At 46.0% G+C, this 23,754-nt stretch overlaps 1 long non-coding RNA gene and 1 pseudogene across 1 annotated transcript; one reads left to right on the plus strand and one right to left on the minus strand.

Moving 5' to 3' along the window:
* Positions 1–11,720: 11,720 nt before the first annotated feature.
* LOC123075519 (putative ATP synthase protein YMF19) lies at positions 11,721–12,257 on the plus strand (annotated as a pseudogene).
* An 8,102-nt stretch (positions 12,258–20,359) lies between these two features.
* Positions 20,360–22,009, minus strand: LOC123075521 (uncharacterized). Its single transcript, XR_006436151.1, has 3 exons — positions 21,800–22,009; positions 20,766–21,689; positions 20,360–20,687 (listed from the first exon to the last, which is right to left on the minus strand). It is a non-coding gene; the product is annotated as an uncharacterized lncRNA (long non-coding RNA).
* Between the last annotated feature and the right edge of the window lie 1,745 nt (positions 22,010–23,754).

Genomic DNA, 23,754 nt, shown 5'->3' on the forward strand with positions numbered 1-23,754 from the left:
TTGCCACGCTCCTCCATCACCACCACGCCGTCGTGCTGCTGCTGGACGGAGTCTTCCCCAACCTCTCCCTCTCTCCTTGCTGGATCAAGGCGTGGGAGACGTCACCGGGCTGCACGTGTGTTGAACGCGGAGGCACCGTTCTTCGGTGCTTAGATCGGAATCAACCGCGATCTGAATCGCTACGAGTACGACTCCCTCATCCGCGTTCTTGCAACGCTTCCGCATCGCGATCTACAATGGTATGTAGATGCACTCCCCTTCCCCTCGTTGCTAGATTACTCCATAGATTGATCTTGGTGATGCGTAGAAAATTTTGAATTTCTGCTACGTTCCCCAACAGTGGCATCATGAGCTAGGTCTATGCGTAGTTTCTATGCACGAGTAGAACACAAAGTAGTTGTGGGCGTAGATGTTGCCAATTCTTCTTGCCGCTACTAGTCTTATCTTGTTTCGGCGGCATTGTGGGATGAAGCGGCCCGGACCGACCTTACACGTACGCTTACGTGAGACAGGTTCCACCGACTGACATGCACTAGTTGCATAAGGTGGCTAGCGGGTGTCTGTCTCTCCCACTTTAGTCGGAACGGATTCGATGAAAAGGGTCCTTATGAAGGGTAAATAGAAATTGGCATATCACGTTGTGGTTTTACGTAGGTAAGAAACGTTCTTGCTAGAAACCTATACAAGCCACGTAAAAACTTGCAACAACAATTAGAGGACGTCTAACTTGTTTTTGCAGCATGTGCTATGTGATGTGATATGGCCAGAAGATGTGATGAATGATATATGTGATGTATGAGATTGATCATATTCTTGTAATAGGAATCACGACTTGCATGTCGATGAGTATGACAACCGGCAGGAGCCATAGGAGTTGTCTTTATTTTTTGTATGACCTGCGTGTCATTGAATAACGCCATGTAAATTACTTTACTTTATTGCTAAGCGCGTTAGCCATAGAAGTAGAAGTAATCGTTGGCGTGACAACTTCATGAAGACACAATGATGGAGATCATGATGATGGAGATCATGGTGTCATGCCGGTGACAAAGATGATCATGGTGCCCCGAAGATGGAGATCAAAGGAGCAAAATGATATTGGCCATATCATGTCACTATTTGATTGCATGTGATGTTTATCATGTTATGCATCTTATTTGCTTAGAACTACGGTAGTAAGTAAGATGATCCCTCACTAAAATTTCAAGAGACATGTTCCCCCTAACTGTGCACCGTTGCGAAGGTTCGTTGTTTCGAAGCACCACGTGATGATCGGGTGTGATAGATTCTAACGTTCGAATACAACGGGTGTTGACGAGCCTAGCATGTACAGACATGGCCTCGGAACACATGCGAAACACTTAGGTTGACTTGAAGAGCCTAGCATGTACAGACATGGCCTCGGAACAGAAGAGACCGAAAGGTCGAGCATGAGTCGTATAGAAGATACGATCAACATGGAGATGTTCACCGATGATGACTAGTCCGTCTCACGTGATGATCGGACACGGCCTAGTTTGACTCGGATCATGTATCACTTAGATGACTAGAGGGATGTCTATCTGAGTGGGAGTTCAATAATCAGATGAACTCTATTATCATGAACATAGTCAAAAGGTCTTTGCAAATTATGTCATACGCTTTAGTTCTACTATTTAAGATATGTTCCTAGAGAAAATTTAGTTGAAAGTTGGTAGTAGCAATTATGCGGACTGGGTCCGTAAACTGAGGATTGTCCTCATTGCTGCACAGAAGGCTTATGTCCTTAATGCACCGCTCGGTGTGCTGAACCTCAGCGTCGTCTGTAGATGTTGCGAAACATCTGGCATACACGTTTTGATGACTACATGATAGTTCAGTGCGTAATGCTAACGGTTTAGAATTGTGGCACCAAAGACGTTTTGAAACGTCGCAGAACATATGAGATGTTCCGAAGACTGAAATTGGGATTTCAGACTAGTGCCCACGTCAAGAGGTATGAGACCTCTGACAAGTTTCTTAAGCCTGCAAGACTAAGGGAGAAAAGCTCAATCGTTGAGCATGTGCTCAGATTGTCTGAGTGCCACAATCGCTTGAATCGAGTGGGAGTTAATCTTCCAGATGAGATAGTGATGGTTCTCCATAGTCACTGCCACCAAGCTATTAGAGCTTCGTGATGAACTATAACATATCAAGGATAGATGATGATCCTTGAGCAACTCGCGATGTTTGACACCGCGAAAGTAGAAATCAAGAAGGAGCATCAATTGTTGATGGTTAGTAAAACCACTAGTTTCTAGAAGGGCAAGGGCAAAAGGGATACTTCATGAAACAGCAAGTCATTTGCTGCTCTAGTGAAGAATCCCAAGGTTGAACCCAAACCCGAGACTAAGTGCTTCTGTAATGAGGGGAACGGTCACTGAAGCAGTACTACCCTAGATACTTGGTAGATGAGAAGGCAGGCAAGGTCGACAGAAGTATATTGGATATACATTATATGAATGTGTACTTTACTAGTACTCCGAGCAGCACCAGGGTATTAGATACCGGTTCGGTTGCTAAGTGTTAGTAACTCGAAATAAAAGCTGCGGAATAAACGGAGACTAGCTAAAGGTGAGATGACGATATGTGTTGGAAGTGTTTCCAAGGTTGATGTGATCAAGCATCGCATGCTCCCTCTACCATCGAGATTTGCTGTTTGCGTTGAGCATGATTGGATTATGTTTATCGCAATACGGTTATTCATTTAAGGAGAATAATGGTTACTGTGTTTATTTGAATAATACCTTCAATGGTCTTGCACCTAAAATGAATCTCGATCATAGTGATACACATGTTCATGCCAAAAGATATAAGATAGTAATGATAGTACCACATACTAGTGGCACTGCCACTTGAGTCATATTGGTATAGAACGCATGAAGAAGCTCCATGTAGATGGATCTTTGGACTCACTCGTTTTTGAAAAGAATGAGACATGCGAACCATGTCTATTGGTATATATGCATGAAGAAACTCCATGCAGATGGATCGTTTGGACTCACTTGATTTTGAATCACTTGAGACATGCAAATCATACCACATGGGCAAGATGACTGAAAGGCCTCGTTTTCAGTAAGATTGAACAAGAGAGCAACTTATTGGAAGTAATACATTTTGATGTATGCAGTCCAATGAGTGCTGAGGCATGCAGTGGATATCGTTATGTTCTTACTTCACAGATGATTTGAGTAGATGCTGAGTGTATTTACTTGATAAAACACAAGTCTGAATTATTGAAAGGTTCAAGTAATTTCAGAGTGAAGTTGAAGATCGTCGTGACAAGAGGATAAAATGTCTGTGATATGATCATAGAGATGAGTATCTGAGTTACGAGTTTGGCACACAATTAAGACATTGTGGAAAGTGTTTCACAATTAATACCGCCTGGAACACCACAGTGTGATGGTGTGTCCGAACATCATAACTGCACCCTATTGGATATGGTGCATGCCATGATGTCTCTTATCGAATTACCACTATCGTTTATGGGTTAGGCATTAGAGATAACCGCATTCACTTTAAAAGGGGCACCACGCAATTCCGTTGAGACGACACCGTTTAGAGAAACCTAAGTTGTCGTTTCTTAAAAGTTTGGGGCTGCGATGCTTATGTGAAAAAGTTTCAGGCTGATAAGCTCGAACCCAAAGCGGATAAATGCATCTTCATAGAAAACCCAAAACAGTTGGGTATACCTCCTATTTCAGATCTGGAAGCAAAAGTAATTGCTTCTAGAAACGAGTCCTTTCTCGAGGAAAAGTTTCTCCCGAAAGAATTGGGTGGGAGGATGGTGGAGACTTGATAAGGTTATTGAACCGTCACTTTAACTATTGTGTAGCAGGGCACAGGAAATTGTTCCTGTGGCACCTACACCAATTGAAGTGGAAGCTTATGATAGTGATCATGAAACTTCGGATCACGTCACTACCAAACCTCGTAGGACGACGAGGATGCGTGCTACTTCAGAGTGGTACGTGATCCTGTCTGAGATATCATGTTGTTGGACAACGATGAACCTATGAGCTATGGAGAAGCGATGGTGGGCCCATATTCCGACAAATGGTTAGAAGCCATGAAATCCGAGATAAATGGATCTTTGAGAAGAAGACGGACGTGGACGGTAATGTTACCGTCTATGAAGCTCGACTTGTGGCAAAGAGTATTTCCACAAGTTCAAGGAGTTGACTATGATGAGATTTTCTCATCCGTAGCGATGCTTAAGTCCGTCGGAATCATGTTAGCATTAGCTGCATTTATGAAATCGGGCAGATGGATGTCAAAACAAGTTTCCTTACCAGTTTTCGTAAGGAAAGGTTGTATGTGATACAGTCAGAAAGGTTTTGTCGATCCTAAGGATGCTAAAGGTATGCTAGCTCCAGCGATCCTTCCATGGACTAGAGCAAGCATCTCGGAGTCAGAATATACGCTTTGATGGAGTGATCAAAGTTTTTGGGTTTATACAAAGTTTGTTAGAAACTTGTATTTACAATAAAGTGAGTGGGAGCGCTACAACATTTCTGATAAGTATATGTGAATGACATATTGTTGATCCGAAATGATGTAATATTTCTGGAAAGCATAAAGGGTTGTTTGAAAGGAGTTTTTCAAAGGAAGACCTGGATAAAGCTGCTTACATATTGGGCATCAAGATCTATAGAGATAGATCAAGACGCCTGATGATACTTTCAAAGAACGCACACCTTGACATGATTTTGAAAGAGTTCAAAATAGATCAGCAAAGAAGGAGTTCTTGGCTGTATTACATGGTGTGAGTATTGAGTAAGACTCAAGACCTGACCACAGCAGAAGAGAGAGAAAAGACGAAGGTCGTCCCCTATGCTTCAGACGTAGGCTCTACAGTATGCTATGCTGTGTACCGCACATGAAGTGTGCCTTGCCATGAGTTGGTCAAGGGGTACAATAGTGATCCCGGAATGGATCACATGACAGCGGTCGAACTTATCCTTAGTATCTAGTGAACTAAGGATTTTCTCGATTATGGAGGTGAAAAGGAGTTCGTCGTAAAGAGTTGCGTCGATGCGAACTTTGACACTAATCCGGATGACACAGAGTAGTAAACCGGATTCGTATAGTAGAGCAATTATTTGAAATGGCTCCAAATAGCGCGTGGTAGCATCCACAAGATGACATAGATATTCATAAAGCACACACGGATCTGAAAGGTTCAGACCCGTTGACTAATAACCTCTCTCACAAGCATAACATGATCAAACCAGAACTCATTGAGTTTAATCACATAGTGATGTGAACTAGATTGTTGACTCTAGTAAACTCTTTGGATGATGGTCACATGGTGATGTGACCTATGAGTGTTAATCACATGGTGATGTGGACTAGATTATTGACTCTAGTGCAAGTGGGAGACTGTTGGAAATATGCCCTAGAGGCAATAATAAATAGGTTATTATTATATTTCCTTGTTCATGATAATCGTTTATTATCCATGCTAGAATTGTATTGATAGGAAACTCAGATACATGTGTGGATACATAGACAACACCATGTCCCTAGTAAGCCTCTAGTTGACTAGCTCGTTGATCAACAGATGGTTACGGTTTCCTGACCATGGACATTGGATGTCGTTGATAACGGGATCACATCATTAGGAGAATGATGTGATGGACAAGACCCAATCCTAAGCCTAGCACAAGATCGTGTAGTTCGTTTGCTCAGAGCTTTTCTAATGTCAAGTATCATTTCCTTAGACCATGAGATTGTGCAACTCCCGGATACCGTAGGAATGCTTTGGGTGTACCAAACGTCACAACGTAACTGGGTGGCTATAAAGGTGCACTACAGGTATCTCCGAAAGTGTCTGTTGGGTTGGCACGAATCGAGACTGGGATTTGTCACTCCGTGTAAACGGAGAGGTATCTCTGGGCCCACTCGGTAGGACATCATCATAATGTGCACAATGTGACCAAGGAGTTGATCACGGGATGATGTGAGTTACGGAACGAGTAAAGAGACTTGCCGGTAACGAGAATGAACAAGGTATAGGGATACCGACGATCGAATCTCGGGCAAGTAACATATCGATAGACAAAGGGAATTGAATACGGGATTGATTGAATCCCCGACATCGTGGTTCATCCGATGAGATCATCGTGGAACATGTGGGAGCCAACATGGGTATCCAGATCCCGCTGTTGGTTATTGACCGGAGAACGTCTCGGTCATGTCTGCATGGTTCCCGAACCCGTAGGGTCTACACGCTTAAGGTTCGATGACGCTAGGGTTATAGGGAAAGTATGTACGTGGTTACCGAATGTTGTTCGGAGTCCCGGATGAGATCCCGGACGTCACGAGGAGTTCCGGAATGGTCCGGAGGTAAAGATTTATATATGGAAAGTCCTGTTTTGGTCACCGGAAAAGTTTCGGGTGATATCGGTAATGTACCGGGACCACCGGGAGGGTCCCGGGGGTCCACCAAGTGGGGCCACCAGCCCCAGAAGGCTGCGTGGGCCAAGTGTGGGAGGGGACCAGCCCCAGGTGGGCTGGTGCGCCCCCCCACCAAGGCCCAAGCGCATGGGAGAGTGGGAGGGGGCAAACCCTAGGTCCAGATGGGCCTTGAGGCCCACCCTAGTGGCGCCCCCCCCCCCTCCTCCCCTTGGCCGCCCCCCTAGGATGGGATCTAGGGCTGGCCGCCTCCTCTTGGGGTGGGAACCCTAGAGGGGGCGCAGCCCCCTCCCCCCTATATATAGTTGAGGTTTGGGCTGCCCAAGACACACGAGAACGTCTCTCTTTCGGCGCAGCCCTACCCCTCTCCCTCCTCCTCCTCTTCCGCGGTGCTTGGCGAAGCCCTGCGGGATTGCCACGCTCCTCCATCACCACCACGCCGTCGTGCTGCTGCTGGACGGAGTCTTCCCCAACTTATCCCTCTCTCCTTGCTGGATCAAGGCGTGGGAGACGTCACCGGGCTGCACGTGTGTTGAACGCGGAGGCACCGTTCTTCGGTGCTTAGATCGGAATCAACCGCGATCTGAATCGCTACGAGTACGACTCCCTCATCCGCGTTCTTGCAACGTTTCCGCATTGCGATCTACAATGGTATGTAGATGCACTCCCCTTCCCCTCGTTGCTAGATTACTCCATAGATTGATCTTGGTGATGCGTAGAAAATTTTGAATTTCTGCTACGTTCCCCAACAAAAGCCACTTGCCGAAAAATTCCTACACATAATAGGTTTTTGGATTGTTGAGTAAATAGGCAATTTCTTGATTAAATTAATCCACGAGTAAATCACTAGCATGGCATTGACACAAATAAACGCATACTGATATTCAGTCACGCAAGCACATACTACGCTAATTGCAGAAAGATCTACGTATAACGCTAGCATGGCTAAAACAGAAAATAGTAGGAGCGGGATAAACGAGTTATACCCTTCAGTAGGCCATGCAGAGGCCACGACGGCCTTCTTGTCGGCTTCAGCTTTCTCGGCGGCGGCACGTTCGGCGTCGGTGGACATGATGATGATGAGGGCGACGCGGACGTAGAGAAAGTAGACGAACAGCGAGCAGTCGCTTCCCAAAAAATCCAGCCGTGAGGAGAGACGTGGACTTGACCCAAGTCCGTGACAGCCCACGATCCGACGTCCGCTCGGCTCAATCCTGCAAGCCGCGGCGCGGCGGCGGAGGAGGAGTGCGCGAGGACCTCATCTCTTCTCAAGCTCCAATAGCATGTAGAAGAGAAACCCTTATAAGGAGGTCCAACTCCTCTTCCACTTCCGGGGTGGGACTATAACTTCCCACTCCACCTAGTGTCAGTAAACCCACATGCTCCCTCGCTGTCGTCTGGCCACTCCCGCTGCCGGTGCCGCTCGCTTCCTGTCGCCGGAACACGGAAGCTCAACCCATGCCTCAGGGATGCGGATTTTTAGAACATGTGCGCCGGGGCCGCGTTATCTCAGCGGTTGAATTGTTTTGCTGTACCTCGAGATGTCCGTCACAGAATCCAGTTTTACGTACTCCTATTACCGTGGCAGATGGTTGTTGCTAGCCTAGGCGACAGGCTGAATCGACATGCCATGATATTTCTTCCTTTCTTATCGATTACGGCTAGAAAGAGAGGTTGGTGTGGTCCATACATCACTATCATAGATCCACTATGTACTGGTAACGTTAGCCTATTCGTAAATCCTCAGTACTGTACGTACTCGAGAGAAGTTGCTCCCTTCCATGACAAAGACTAGTTAAGTTTCACTATCTCCTTTCTCAACTCACTATATCCCAGCTGCACAAGAGTAGTCAATAAAATCATAAAAGTAAGAAGGAAGCAAAGCAAAGGATCGGATGTGGCGGGATACGAAGTGCACCGCTAAGCCAATACGAATGTATACATACGAACCCACGCCAATACTAGTAGTAGGGGTATTGAACTCAATTAAAGGTTAGGGCTCGGTTTCCGGTTGACTTTTCGAATCCTATCCTCTGTTTCTGGTTAAACCAATTAAATAGGAGTATCCACCCAACTTTCATATGCTGTTGTTCCTATACGCTAACGGGTTCATCTTTGCCCTGCTTCCTTGGCATTGAGGCTCACACCTCTCCTTAGTCAAATCTAGTTGTAGTAAAGTATAGAGATTTGAAAGTAGCTGGATGCCAAGAGCACTCTTATTCCTCGGCAAAGGGTTCGCATCTTTATCCATCAATACGAGACGAGCTATTCCTACGAACTACGAGAAAATAAATACGAGATATGGATATATAGAGCCTGGATTCCCCTTTTGACGGCTTAAATAGCGGCTAAGCACATTTGGATTTAGCGGGTAGCGATTTGGCTGCTCCTATCCCAAAGATAAGAATATGATGGATCCCACAAGGCAACACGGTGTCCATCGCACCAGGGACCAAAAGGCAAAGTGGTAGTTCAGAGCGGAAGGGGCGGCCCCACCTTCTCTTCTAATTGAAATCCGTTGTGCATGCCCATCCTCCTTCTGTTTATCGCTTTGTGGGCGAGCCTCGTGCTTCTTCTTCGCAACGTGATCCTCCCTTGACCACTCCCGATCAGTAAGCGGTACTCCCAAAAGGAAAGGGGGAACGGTTCTCTCCTCGGGCTCCTCCACGCCAATACGAATTCAAGCAACGGCCCCCTCTATCCTTGAGAACGTTCTTTGCCTAGCTCATCTACAGGAAACAGATAGTCTTTCCCATCACTCCAATCTTTACTTACCTACCTTGGCTTAACTCATTAACTCCCACGACAGGGTTCTCTATAACTCCTTATTCTGGCCTTCATTCTTCTCTTATTTCTACTCTCCCACGAAGGCCTGTCCCTGTCAACTAGAAAGTACGAGAAATCGGGACAGTTCTCTGTCCGTTCTGCTTACCGGATGTTGATAAAAACGAAGCAGCGACGGGGTACCCGTGGATCCACTATGCAATAGACCACTCGGGTAGTGTTGCCATAGGCGACACGCAGAGCCCGCACTGTCAGATGGGAGAGCGCCAACGGCCTTTGGACGATGTCAGGAACGGGGGACCTTGAAGGATCAGGAAGAGAAACATCTGAGCCACCGTCAGACTCATCACCGTCGGAGCCAGCGTTGTCAGGCGCCTGAATAGCATGGGATCAGTCCATCATCGCCCGCAGCTTCACTTCACTTCAGTTCAGCTCAGCATACTAGGGAGACCACGGGGAATGTGAGAGTACTGACATATGACCCAATCGCGACAAAGCCTTGTGCTGCAACAACTGTGGCTAGGGATAAGAGTTCCTCGGCTGCAACTTCCAATAACTAAGCTCGCGTAAAAGTATTAGTTAGCGGGTCTTGGTTGAATAGTGGATCTTGGTTGAGAAACTCATAGATAGAGATTGATCTGTTTGCTCTCCGCTTAGTGGTTTCTTACTCGGTCTCCTCATCTGAATAGATGGTCGCACGCTTCAACTAGAATCCAAACCATAGTAGAACGGGGGCTCAAAAGGAAACTTCAGAGCTGGAATATATAATCTCCAGTAGTACACTTAGCCCTTCGGCCTTATTTCAACTTGAACATGAATTTGCAGCACATTTTGGCGTTATTATATTAACATAAGCATTGAACACTGACGGCTAGCCCATACATGCAAACACAAGAAATCAAACCAAACAAAGACACTTAGCATAGGAGTAGATCGGAATCAAACTAAGACAAAGAACACCTGACATGAAAACAAATGTCTCCAGACACTTATTGAATTTAAACCAACCTTAGAAAACTAAAAAGAGTCTACGGACTCTTCTATTCTAGCGAGATGCTAGACGAATAAAGAGCACTTGCTGCTCCACCCGCAGCGCTTCCTGCCTCTCCTCCAAACCCTCTATGCGCTCTCTGGTAGCGCGAATGCGCGCTTCTTTCTTTGCAGGATCCATTGTTCTAACACTTCTCAACTGGTTGTTTAGCACTCTACGGTGCCCTTCAATCTCATTTTTCAGTTGCTCCGTTTCGGTAGCAATTGCAGAAAGCCTGTTTGCGGTTGCAGCATCCATAGCAATGCGTGCTAGTACTCAATTTCTTTGTGATGAAGTGAAGATATCTATATACCATTTATAGAGTGGTAGAGTAATATCGCCATGCAGTACGAATTGCATGGCTGCATGCAGCCTTTATGAACAAACAAACTTTGCAGAGCCGTTTCACCTAATCGATTCCGTCGGCGGATCATCCACGTCACGAATTGAATGGCAGGCACAATTCTTACGAGTTCTCCGCCCTACTTTTTTCAGTTGAAGACTATCAGGCCTGGAAATGGAAACTTTGGACCCGGGAGACGGTTTGATGTCTCGTACATAGCCAGCCCAGGGCGCTGCCCATAAGGGTCACTGTATGTAGGTTTTCAGCTCTAAGGTCCCCACTCATCACAATCGTTGGCCCTCATCCCGCATTGGAGCATAGCGTTAGTATCTTTCGGTGTATCAACAACATAGGCACCTGATCTATTTGAACTTGAAACCACAAGGGAAGTTTTCACATAAGCTGCCTTTCTCCCGTTAAAAGGTGGGTACCTTTCCCTAAATCCTTCTCCCGTGCATGCTATTCTCCTGTTCCCCCGAAGGGCGGTATCAATACGGCAACCCGAAAGCTCGTTATCAAAGTGGTCTCTTCTCAAAAGCTTATCTGCCAGATGAAAACAAGTTCGTAGTAACAGGTGGCCGTTGAGCTCCTAGTTTGACTGTTGGTGCCAGACTAGAATGGAAGAATGCCCATAATACTGAAATGAAGAAGAATACCTCACTAATAAGAAATAGAGCAACACCCATTGTGCTTCCTTTCTTTTACTAGAGAGAGTAGTCCAAGCCTCTAAATATCTTGAGGGCTTTGTGTTGGATCTGATGGTTGAGCCTTTGTTCTTTGCGAGCCTTGCCTTTCTCTTTTTTGCTCTGCTGTGGAGTTCTTTGATGGTCTATCTTCGCACCTGGCGCTTCTGGCGCTTTCTTCCTTCCACCTTCCTCTTGTACTCGACTCTTCCCCGATCACTCCCCAACAAAGGCTTGCTCGTCTTCGTCATAGTCCAAACTCTTTCTCGTGTGACTGTGGTGCTTTCTTGAGCGATGACTTGGGAGGGTTCCGGTCACCCCTACCCGGGCAGACAACCTCCCTCATTCACATCAGAAATGGCAAAGATTCCATTTTGGAAAGTAAATCTCTTTTTGTATAGATATAAAATAGCAAAAGTACGGTTCGGAGTCTTTTTTTTCTTTCTTATTTGAAATCCAAATCGAAATGCCTCAACTTGATAAATTAACTTATTTCTCACAATTTTTCTGGTTATGTCTTCTCCTCTTTACTTTTTATATTCTCTTATTTAATAATAATAATGGAATACTTGGAATTAGTAGAATTCTCAAACTACGGAACCAACTGCTTTCGCGCCGGGGGGCGAGATCCAGAGCAAGGACCCTAAGAATCTGGAAGATATCTCGAGAAAAGGTTTTAGCACCGGTCTCTCATATATGTACTCAAGTTTATCCGAAGTATCCCAATGGTGTAAGACCGTCGACTATTTGGGAAAAAGGAGGAAAATCACTCTGATCTCTGATTTCGGAGAAATAAGTGGCTCACGAGGAATGGAGAGACAGATTCTCTATTTGATCTCGAAGTCCTCATATAACACTTCTTCCAGTCGGATCACTTGTTGGAAAAACATAATGCTCACACATGTTCCACACGGGCAAGGAAGCATAATATCATGAAAGCCGTCTGATAATCTTTCTATAGGTTCCCCGAAGAGAATGGTCTCATCACAAAAACACTTTCTATATGTTCTGTTATTTCGAGATTCGAAGAAGCAAGCAAGTTTTTCATATAGTTGTTTTTGTGTAGTGATCTCTGTTCATGGAGATCACGAGGCCACTGATACCCGAAGTGGTTAGGTGGGATAGAAGAGAGGGAAAGCGGGCTTCTATCACATAGTTTCTCTTTCAGGGTACATAGGACGGCCCTCTCGTCATTACCTTTTGTGCTTACCCGTAGCTAGCTGTGCCTGAAGTCATGGATGATGCTATTCCCACTGAGAGATGTGCTGCAAAATGGAAGCTGTGTTAGTCCTCGGCTAAAATCATCTTCCTTTATTAAAGACCATATATATCCATATGTAGATAGAAGAGGGGATATAGTCGTTCAAAGCTAAGGTGAGTCTGTTCCAGCTAATTCCTCAGATTCCACTTTCCTGTCTGTCCATGTAAAAAGGAGTCCAGCCCACAAGGAGAGGGAATCCACAATAATATCTGTTTTAGATGCTTTCTACTATGTTTCAAGTGATCAAAGAATAGTATCTTTAGACAGAACTGAAATAGCAGGTGCAGATTCGAATGTTAAGGTTATTAAAGCTTAAAAGAAAAAGCAGTCATAGGTTAGGTGACTAAGAAAAGAATGTGGAAAGGGTCACGGATAGGATTGGTATATTAGTTTCAGCTATAACAGAGATTTCTCAGCATGTTTCTATCTGGTTGGTATCCGCTGGTACCATTCATTGTGAGTGCTTTTAGGGGTTGCTCAACTCTCGGCTATTTTCACCATCTAAATGATTGCATCTTCCCGTTCTCACAATTTCTCAAAGGTTATTGTATTGATACTATGGAATTTAGAGTTAAAAAACAATAGGGTTCAATTCGATTCATTTTGGAAACCCTAGCGGGGCCATCCCAAATTCCTCTCAGCTGTCATAATTGAATAAAAGGGATCGTATAGCTTTCCAATCCAGCAACATACATCTATCACCTAGGCATAACTTCCAACATCAGTATGCAGAAAGAATCTGTTTAGAACGGTTTAGAGTCGGAACCAAGGCAAGATATCCAGGATTCCGTATAGTAGAGGAACGAACACACTGGGCTTTCCCTTTCAAATAGACGACCTGGAGACAGATCAACACAGCCAATGCTTCTTTTAGACCTAGAACCCGGACCAGAACATGGAAATGGTTACAAGGCATCGAACGGCACTTGTCCTATCATACCTTCTCTTGTGGCTTTAGACTGTGTATATACTTGACCTTGCCAAGCAGAAGAAGCAGAAGCCCTATTGGAATCCGAGTCAGGGTCATTGTTGTTACAGTTTCCCCTTTTGGTAAAGGTTGGGTTGAAGGGATTGGGATTGGCTTATCGAGATGTGCGTGTATCTCATATCGTTCTAGTGACTCCGCTTTCCTGACCAGGGAACTGCTATCTCAAGGATAGTCAAGTCCCGGATTCGAAAGTCGACATGATACGCTTGATTGGTCTGGCATCGCCGGTTTCTCAGGATCACTTATGCTATTTCGAGAACAGAACCTGGCCCATGGGGAAGAAGTAGTAGCCAATGCCGAAACTACTTGCTTGCTTTTACTTTCCGACGCCAATGCCAACAAGTGCTTTCCTGACTCGAGAACGAGTACATACGCTTTCTCCGATGCTTGCTCTTGTTACGAGCTTCTACCCGACCGATTAGCCCAGAGCACTAATACGCTTTCTTTCCTCGAACAAGTACCTTTCCTTCGAACGAGAATGCCAACTGCTTCCTTCCAACAATCCAATACGAATACGAATGTACGAATGACAGGCCATTCCCCGGAGTAGAGTAGAAATGAATTCATTCACATCTGCTAGAAACCAGAGCCTGAGCTATGAACCGATCTAAGAGCGGACAAGCAAGCCTATTCCTATTGTTTTGGGTGGCAGATTCCATATGTTATTTCTCATTGCGAATACAGATTCTTCTTGTACCGTAGTAGCTCGACTGCTTTCCTGACTTGACTCGATAACTTCTTTCGCTTCCCCAATCCCAGAGCATCCAAGAGATTCGTTTCCACACGCCTGATCCGCAGTTCGATTCGTGCCGGTGCCGGCAAGAGATCCTGTTCCTGTTGGGCAAGGGATTTGATAGCTAGAAAAACAAGCGGCGGATTCGATTCTTTCTTTGATAGCAGAACGGGATATTCCACTCTTTTAGATGCGCACCGCACTTCATCAGTAGAAAAGCCCGGCGCCTGAAACCCAAGCTCAAAACCACCCTTCCTTTAGTTGGACCGGCATACATATCTTATCTCGTAAGAAACCGGGGAATATTGATTTCGAGTAAGCATCGTATCCTGATCCTGCTATTGATGTAGATTTAGCCACACCAGCACCTGAGCCCGCAACTGCTGCCTCTGTAATCGAGGAATATCCCGTCCCGGATTTGCCCTAAAGTATTATGGGATATCTATTATTATTGGCAACTTGTTTAGTTCCCGCAGAAAGAGATGCGCCATAGTATCCCTCGGGCATGGGCCAACCACCAAGGCCAGGAACTAGAACAACTCGATACTTTCCACCATCCACAACCCTTGATTTCTCATATTTGTGCAACGGCTGTTCTAGCACTATTCTCCGATTTCCACCCATTGTTCACATTCTATATACCTTGCCCCCTCCTCCCAACTTCATCACACCCGCCTTTTTAACATTGTTTTGAAACAAAGGAAACATGCAACTGCCCGTACTTTCCCACTTGTATAGCCCACCACTTAATTAATGCGCGACCTGATGCGGGTCATATTGGATGATCAGCGAACCTAATTATATTCACCTGTAGCCAATGACCAATACATAATCTCAGAATCCTCACCCAGCTCGGTTGATTAGATCTCCCTTTAATTCATATATGCTACTTCCGGTCCGGGCATAAGTGGAAACCCATTGATCTCGGGATCAGGACTCGAACTTAGAAGCTCTTCCTCTTTTAGCAACCGGATTGCTCCTCGCAATAAATATGGCTCAGGTGTTGGATCAATAGCTCCTGTTTAGGAAGGATGTCATGGGCCCCCAAGCATCCCCTTAAATATGGTGAATGAAGAGAATTGGACCAGTCCTTGAATAGGAATGATGGGTATCCTTGTCATAGGGCTATGTTTCTGTCAGAGTCTAGTGGCACCCTTTAAAGTAGTCTGGCTGGATTGCTGCTGAATAGCTTGATGGGTCAGGGCAGATTGATAGGGAAAGAACCCTCGCCATCTGGAATCACTATCTTCCGTGGATGTTCTCGTTCTCCTTCTCTCATTTCTGTGATCGTATAAGCTAGATAGGCTTCTGTAGTTTCCGGGTTGCTGGGTTCCATTTTTCTTTGCTTGCTGCATATCTCACTCAATCCCTTGCTTTCGAGAATAGCATTTCCCTAGCGCTAGTTGTGGGTCAGAGTTGACAGATCAGAAGTAGAATACTTGACTTCTCTAAGATGCCAGGAGGGAACAGAACAGTCATGCAGAAGAGAGAAGCAGGTGAGGATGGGACCCGGAAATGCATTCGATTTTCTCGAGTGAAGTAGTTGAAAATGTACCACCCTTTACGGGATCTTCTCTGGTGCGCCAACCCTAGAATGTCATATTATGATGGCGCTGGAACTGGATCACTCCACTCCAGAGGCAGGTAAGCTTGCTCCTTGCACTGGCACTGGCTTGCTTCGCCCAGATAGGGCTTCTGTTGGTCTCTCTTTTTCACTATCACTGAAATCCACCTCCTCTTTAGAAAAATGAGAGCTGCTCTTTGGTAGTTTCGGTAGTCCCAAGTAAGCTATCGACTCTGGTGTCCAATCAGTTCTGAAGTCTGGCTTGTCATTGGAAAAGGTAGCAAAGAATATCGTATTAAGATGTCGGTAGTACAAAGCAAGCTACTTCGTCTGTTCACTCAATTGGCTCCCTAATCTTGCCTTTCAAAGAAAGGATAATGCGTAGGAGTGAAGCAGTTGACTACTGTGTCTTGAGGAGTTCTGTACCGTACCCTGTGTGTCCGATCGAGTTCTGCGGTCTACGGCTGTATCCGACCAATTATCCAAGGCGCGGTCCACCTCTTTCTATGCTTCAATTTAGTGACGCAAGTAATGGTGGTGTTTGTTGTACTATAGGTACTGGGTTCGTTCTCTCGTTGTCAGTATGTATTGAACTACCGCAATACAGGACTAGTGGGCCCCCCGTCTATCTATTAGCCGTCTATCTATTAGACCTATCTAGAAGTAGAAGTTCGTTGCATTCCCGGAGATGTAGAATCGAGTGTTTAGCTTACCGGGCATTGTGCTAAGTTTGCATCCGAATCGAAATCTGGCGCTACTACTCAAACACGAAAGCTAGGGAAGGGAATAGAAGGGCGGGTAGATCAATGTGATGATAGCACCACGCCAGGCACCGAAGACGAAAGCGAAACATCGTCGGTAACACTATACGTTGTAGTCTCGCATTATCCACTGGATCCGCGGCTAACCATATATAATGCTCAATGCTATGCAAAAGCAATAAAGGGGAGATTGTCTTCTAACTAACTATATAAGTAATTTATATAACTAGATGATTCTCGTTCAAAAGATTCTTCCCATTATCATTATATAGAGAGGCGGAGGCGCGTAGCAATAAAAAAGCTTGCTTGTTGGGCTGATGAGGCTCGAGAAAGACTGTGAAGTGAAGATGCGCCATTACCGAAACCATTTCTTTGCTTTGGGCGAAGTTCCTTTATAGGGAGCTCACTTCCTTGCTTGGTTGGTTGGTTGAACTTGCTTTTTAGGTGCGGTGCGTGCGGGTCTAGTTTCATTTATGAGTGCTGCGTATATTTCCGTTAGTAATGGTTTTGAGCTTGGGAAGAAGGGATATGGGTATGGCATCATCCCAGATTTGATCTAAGGCTAGTTCCGTGTGTGCAACTACTATCTTATCTCAATATCAGGCTAAGGCTTGGCTAAGTGCTCTAGAGGTTTTCCTTATTGTCCTGGTTCTTACCTCAACAGGGCAGGGGAGATAGTTGGAAGTTGAATAGTCGTATCGTATCAGTTCAGAGAATCCCTGTTGAATGGCTTGGCTTTCAGTGCGAGTCTAGTTGACTGATTCCTAGGCTAGCTTCTCCTTATGTGCGGGTCTAGTCTACAGAACAGATGAAGACCCAGAACCGAGGAGAACAGAACGAATACCGATCTCAGAGCGGACAATCAATCCCAGTTCCTAGTTTCCTTCAAGCAATAGCCTGCCTGTTCCCGTTCTTCGTGTAGCAAACCTCCTATAGTGGATACGACTGAGAATGAGCTTGACTCCACTCACTGCAAAGGAACAACTGATTCTCCAATTCCGTGGTTTGTTTTCCTTTCATTCTACCTACCTTCTTTTCGCCGGAGGCATATTTGATACGTTATTTAACATTCCGAAGAAAGTGCAAACTTCCAGATCTGAAGGAATGGCAAGATCAGAGATCCATTTTACGCTGGGGCCTGGCCAATGGGGAATCAGTAGTACTCGACCTTTGCTTCAGAAATCCACTGTTGCTGAAGAGAAGAGAAGAGATTTCTAGCGCGCACTCCTATCCGAGTAGAAAGACAGCCTACACTCACTGTTGGCAATGGAAGAGACTAGACTCTTTCCACACTTAAGATCCCAAGGGACAAGACAGATCAGATCTTTCTCTTTAGCCGGTCTCGTGTTAGATCCTATGATTTGGTTAGTTAGCCTACGAGAACAAGTCACAAGTTTTTTGTTTGACTATGCATCCAGTTCGTTGCTATCTCTATCTTTATCTACATGGATATTAACACGCACTATTCTTGAGAGTCAAGACACCGTTTTGCTTTAAAGAGCAAAAAAAATCCCAGATAATTACTAATGCACCGTTGAGTACACAGATTCTTTTCCTGTTCGTACTGGAGTATAGTAAGGAAAAACTGCTTGACCGAATCAAGGTCAAGATAACTAGTGTGATTCCTACACTGGGAGAATCGTGGATATGTAGAGAATAGAGAAATGCCACCCGCCTAAGGTATGCGGAGCCATGCCCGTGAGGCCGTGGGCCCGTGATGCGTGCAGTGAGTCGTTGGTGATCTTCTGTGGTCATTTGTACATCATATTCGTAATTTTTGTCATAGAAAATCCCGCATCAAATAAAGCTGCATGTGAAACGAGACGTAGCTGAGACAACTTTTTTCCAACGCCCGGCCGGACAGGGTAATACGCGTAGTCTTCCATGTCGCCAATGTCAGGCGTGTCACGTGTTTGTTTCCTATCATGAAAAAAAAACTTTGTTGAGCATTTGCGGTTCATGTATTGGTATTATCGTACAGTTAAATCTATTCTATTTTGAGCTATGCGTACGTGTACTTAAAACAAAATGAGAGATGTACACGGACTCCTGTTAGAGCATCTACATCCGGGAATTCTAAACCCGTCATAAACGCCCGGATGGGCCGCCCGCCCGGTCACCGACCGATCACAAAAATTCAACCCGGCCGAGCACCAAACGGGCCTCAAACGTCCGGGCTGACCGGCATCCTCATATCCAGCCCAAATATGAGGCGAATATGGGGGGCGCCTGGGCGCGTCCGCCAGGTCGGACTGACGTCGGGGTCCCATGCGGAATCGCCCGGAAAACCGACGGTCTGAAACTTGTCTCCTCCGTCAGGCCGATGTTGTCGTGTGGCGCCGCTCCGGCGTGCCGCGTAGTGCCTAGCCCGACTATTTAAGCCGACCACCGGCACCGAAACCCTACCCCTCCACATTTTCCTCCGCCCGTCCGCCGCCGCCACCACTTTCCACTCCCCATCCGCCACCAGTAATAGCCATGCTTCCACGCCACCGGATAAGGGACCCACCCATTTCTATCGCCGGAGCGCCGGCTACAACTCCTTGAGCAGATCCGGGCAAGGTGCGAAGCCCGGATTGCCGCGGGGCTACCTCCGGATGGAGTGCATCCGGAGGAGGAGTTGGAGGTGGAAGAAGTGGTGCATCCTCTCAAGTCCGTAGTTAGTCCTGTTGGTGTAGGTTGTCTTGTAGGGTGATGGCCGCAGCATTGGCGTTGCATCTGCTTGCTATCGTTGCTGCCTTTGAGTGTGTTTCGCTTTGCTCCTTGTATCAGCCGCTTTGCTAATTCAAAGCCGGGCTCTTCTTGAGCCTTCGTTCTAAATATTAAAACAAATAGCATAGCATAGGTGGTCTTCTTTTGCCGGGCCATGACGGAGAGGCGGATGGCGAGAGGGAGGGAAGTGGATGATGGGATCAGGCTAGCGGCACGGAAAGGGGGAAAGTGGATGTGGCCATGTAGGATAAGGCTGAACAGTTTGAGATGTCCGGTTGTAGATGCTCTTATCCCCACAGAAAAAGTGTGATCGCATATATGTAATATTTAATAAGTATAATGGGCATTGTACAAACCAGGGGCGTCATAAGCATCTCGAACATGTACAATGTGCCAAGTACACGATCACTTCATCATGTACCTTACCCATGAACGTTTGAAAATGGATCCCGTGCTGTACCAAGTACTAGTGTACATGATAAACCCCCGACTTTGTACCTCGCACAAGTAACCTATTTCTGGCATGTGCGAGCATCGTGTACCTTTCCCATGAACGTTGAATCTACATGACCATTATGTGCCAAGCACATGATCGGTGTTTTGCATTTCTTTCTTATGAAAATTATTATTCCAAAGTAGTCAGTTTGTGAAATAATCACTTTCACTCTTCTGTTCTTATTTCAAGTATTTTAAAATATGTAGAAATATTTCAGTTTGTAATAATCAGTTTCACTCTTTTCTGCTTATTTCACATAGTGAAGAGTGAAAATGTACTGAACATCAGTAAGTAGGACCATTATATGTAGCCATCTCCCCTGTCTGATTCGTATTCTTCAGGTATCGTGGGCAGTTTTTTTACAAGGTCGTGGGCAGTTTGTTGATTTTGCTGTAATTCTGGGCAAAAACAAAACAGAGATAAATCAACAATATGCCGTGAATAGCATAAACGGAGCCGCTGGCAGATACGATGAAACATGCATTTTTGTGCTACTTCCAAGTACGATACTGCTGACAGGTTAAGCCCCTCAATCCCAATTAGAGCCAACAACCTCCACATCAGTATAATTTCCATAAACATTAAAATAGATGGACATGGAGGTACTGCCGCAATCGTGCTACACACATCATCAATCGTGTCGCACTCTCCACTGAACAAAAACAACCAATGTTGTATCTTGCATCCAAGGAGTACATGGCTGTACTTTGCACATCATAGATATGCAATCTGCAAAATCTAGTCATCTGCGCCAAGAACTACCCACTTTCTGTACACCTTTCACAACCAAGCCCATGTACACTGCGACTGATACTGGGGCAAGAATACAGTACCTGCATGATTATCCAGGTTGGACTGACTCTGGTCTGCTCTCTGCCTCACGTCAGAAGAACCCTGGATAGATAAATCGGAAGCTGTACAGGATTTGTATCCAGAGTCAAATATAGCAATGGTGCGGTCAAGTCAGATCACCTTATTCGCACACCTTAGTCTGTTAATAGCCCTTATGTATTGGTGAGCTTTACATATTGTCGAAATTCAGACTTGCACCTTGGCCCGTCCCATACACCCAAAAAGCCTAACTGTAAACATTGATTAATCCACGATAGGAACGTATCAGCTAATATGTCCATTCGATCCACCTTACCAAGACTAGTCAAGACAGCCAGAGTAAATGTTTTTTAACGAAAATGCTGATGGAGCAGCTTTTCATTGATGCGCGGCGCGGGGGGGGGGGGGGGGGGGTGGTGGTGGTGGTTATAGAGAGTTTAGTTACAGCAGCTTTACATGTGCAGTCCTTCGCTAGGTGGACATGCCTTCTCTTTTGCCTGAAGTAAGCTTTCCTAGTCTGGTTCTCTTGGTCTGTTGAGGAGGGAGATGGCCTTGAACCGTCCCGCCCTTTGCCAGACCGCTGCCTCTTCAATCATCCGTTCCACCACAGTCGTCTGCGGCGATCGTTGGTTTCTGAATATCCTTGCATTGCATTCGTTCCATATCGACCACCAAACCAGCTGTACGAGTGCGCTCCATGGCTTCTTTGCTGATGCCGTAATGATGCCATTGGACTGCTTGATCCAAAGCACCAGGGAAGTTATGGTGGTGGAGGGAGCGAGGCCCGGATGAAGGTTGCAGCGAGCAATAATGTCGTGCCAAATTCGGATGGAGACGGGACAGGAAGCTAGCAGGTGCACGACATCCTCCATTGGCCCATTGCATAGAGAGCATGACGGATTGTGAGGCCAGCCTTTCCTCGCAAGGACATCGTTCGATAAATGTGCCCCAACCCCGTTCGATAAATACGGATCAAGCCAGCCTGCCATCTTACCTGCATATGATGACGGATTACAGATGAACACCTGAGATCTATTGCTGCCCCAACCCCGTTTCCAATCTGGCCTGCAGCGCAAATAGATCCATGAATGATCACCATCCTGCTATGCGCCCAATGGCAAAGTACATCCCGACAACCAGAGAAACCATGCGCACGGCTGAAGTGAGGTATTTACCTTCGATAGATCCGTACAATGGCCGGCTGGGCGAGATGTCAAGGGCGGCGGTGCCCGCTGCCGTCCCGGCGCTGGGTTTCCCCGGCGGCCCGCCCGTCCCAGTGCCTCCTCGCCGCACCAGAACCTCCTGCGTCTCGCTCAGGATCGGGTCCCCTCGGCCTCTCTGCCCCTGCTGAATCCCCCTCCCCCGCCGGCTAGCCTGCTCCTAGAGATAGGGGGGGGGGGGGGGGGGCGCATATAGACCAGAGCCACGGGCCGTGTCCCATAGCTGTTTGTCTCGTTTCTAGCTGATGAACAGTACCCTACGCTATGTAGTAGGCGAGATCACGGACGAAGGACCTGCTAACCCGATCGATATAACCGTGGCCTGGCGAACTTACGGTAGCGGCTGGCACATATCACGAGGCGTATGTACGCACCAGATAAGCGGGCCGGGGCGCACCTGCTCTAAAATATATTTTCGTTGCGACGGCCTCGTCATCCTTTCTAACTGTGGCATGATGGGTACCTGCTTTTACGTCTCTAACCTTGTCACTCGTCAGTTTGAATGCATCGGAAAATCGCAGGACGTAAATATCTTAGGGATGTACCCACACCGCCCTACTGGTGAGTACCGGTTGCTACTACACCGGAGGAGCCACGAGAGGCACATGCATGTAGATCTGCTATCTCAAGGTCAAATTGGCTGCTATGTCTCCGTGTTGGGCTCCCGCAAGCCACCGAGGTACGTCGGGTGGTCGGAGACCGTGTCACCATGCTTAAATGCTTCTGCCCTGGTCCATGATAATCTACATTGGTACCCAGCACATCATCATGGCGAATACAACCCAATGCACAGTCAGACTGAAAGCAAACATGTAATAGTATTCGACACCATAGCTGAGTCGTTCCAACGGATGCGTGTTCCAATTTTTCCCAGCAACTCATATGTTTTTGAGATGGATGGCACTGTTTGCAACAACTCAAATATTTTTGAGATAGATGGCACACTTGGCATCTATACCCGTAACAGTGCCACTGAAATTGTCGATATATGGGTGTTGCAAAACTACAAAAGTGAGGTTTGGGACTTAAAGTACCGAATCAAATTGCCGGTTGCAGAAATAAGGAGGCAGTTTAAAGGTTGTGATGACCACTGGTATGTAAACGTTGTTTCGGTGTATGGTGGCATACTCTTGCTGGTTAGTTTTGATTGCTGGGTGCTTCACGTTGACAATGATGGCAAACTGGTTGGCAGTTTTAATCTAGGTTACGGAGGCATCAGTGATTATAAATTTCAGCTCAAACAAACTCTTTTTCCGCATAACTTCTTTCCGGCTCGGAAAACTCGTTCTTGGAGCGAATGGCCTTTCATCTGATGGTTATTGAGTGCTGGTGCTTCTTAACGACCTAGTTGTCGTATCTTCATCAGCTGAATTATCTGTTAACTGGATCAAGTATGAGACTCCTTAGTATGTCTTAATCGTTGCCTATGTATATAAAGTTTTTTTGATCAGAAGCTCCGATTATTATCTGGTTGCATGAAATCCATGCTTGTTTCGATACCCTTTTGGGCTGAACCGACTACTGCTTGTGTTGATGCTGAAATTACAAAGTCATCTTGCTCTGTTTTTCAAGTATATTCCAACTAATCCGCCTCATGGCTCTATTTTCTCGGGCTGAAGAATATGTTTTTTCTTTATCATACTATTCTATTTAGAGAAAAGTATACTTTTCGTCCCTTAACTTTTAGCAAAGTCAAAATTTGGTCCCTCAACTCCAAAACCGGACAATTTGCATCCTCAATTCTTGAAACCGGACGAGTTTCATCCCTCACTCCGGTTTTGACCGGTCGTCGCGCCCACGTGGCAAGGTTTTATCTTTCCTTCCGTCTACTCTGGTATAGACATTTTGACAAACATTTGGCGTGCAATGTCTGCCGCTACCAACGACCCGCCCCGCCACACGACGTTCAT

Source organism: Triticum aestivum, chromosome 3D, assembly GCF_018294505.1.
Source record: "Triticum aestivum cultivar Chinese Spring chromosome 3D, IWGSC CS RefSeq v2.1, whole genome shotgun sequence".
NCBI classification, from domain to species: Eukaryota; Viridiplantae; Streptophyta; class Magnoliopsida; order Poales; family Poaceae; genus Triticum; species Triticum aestivum.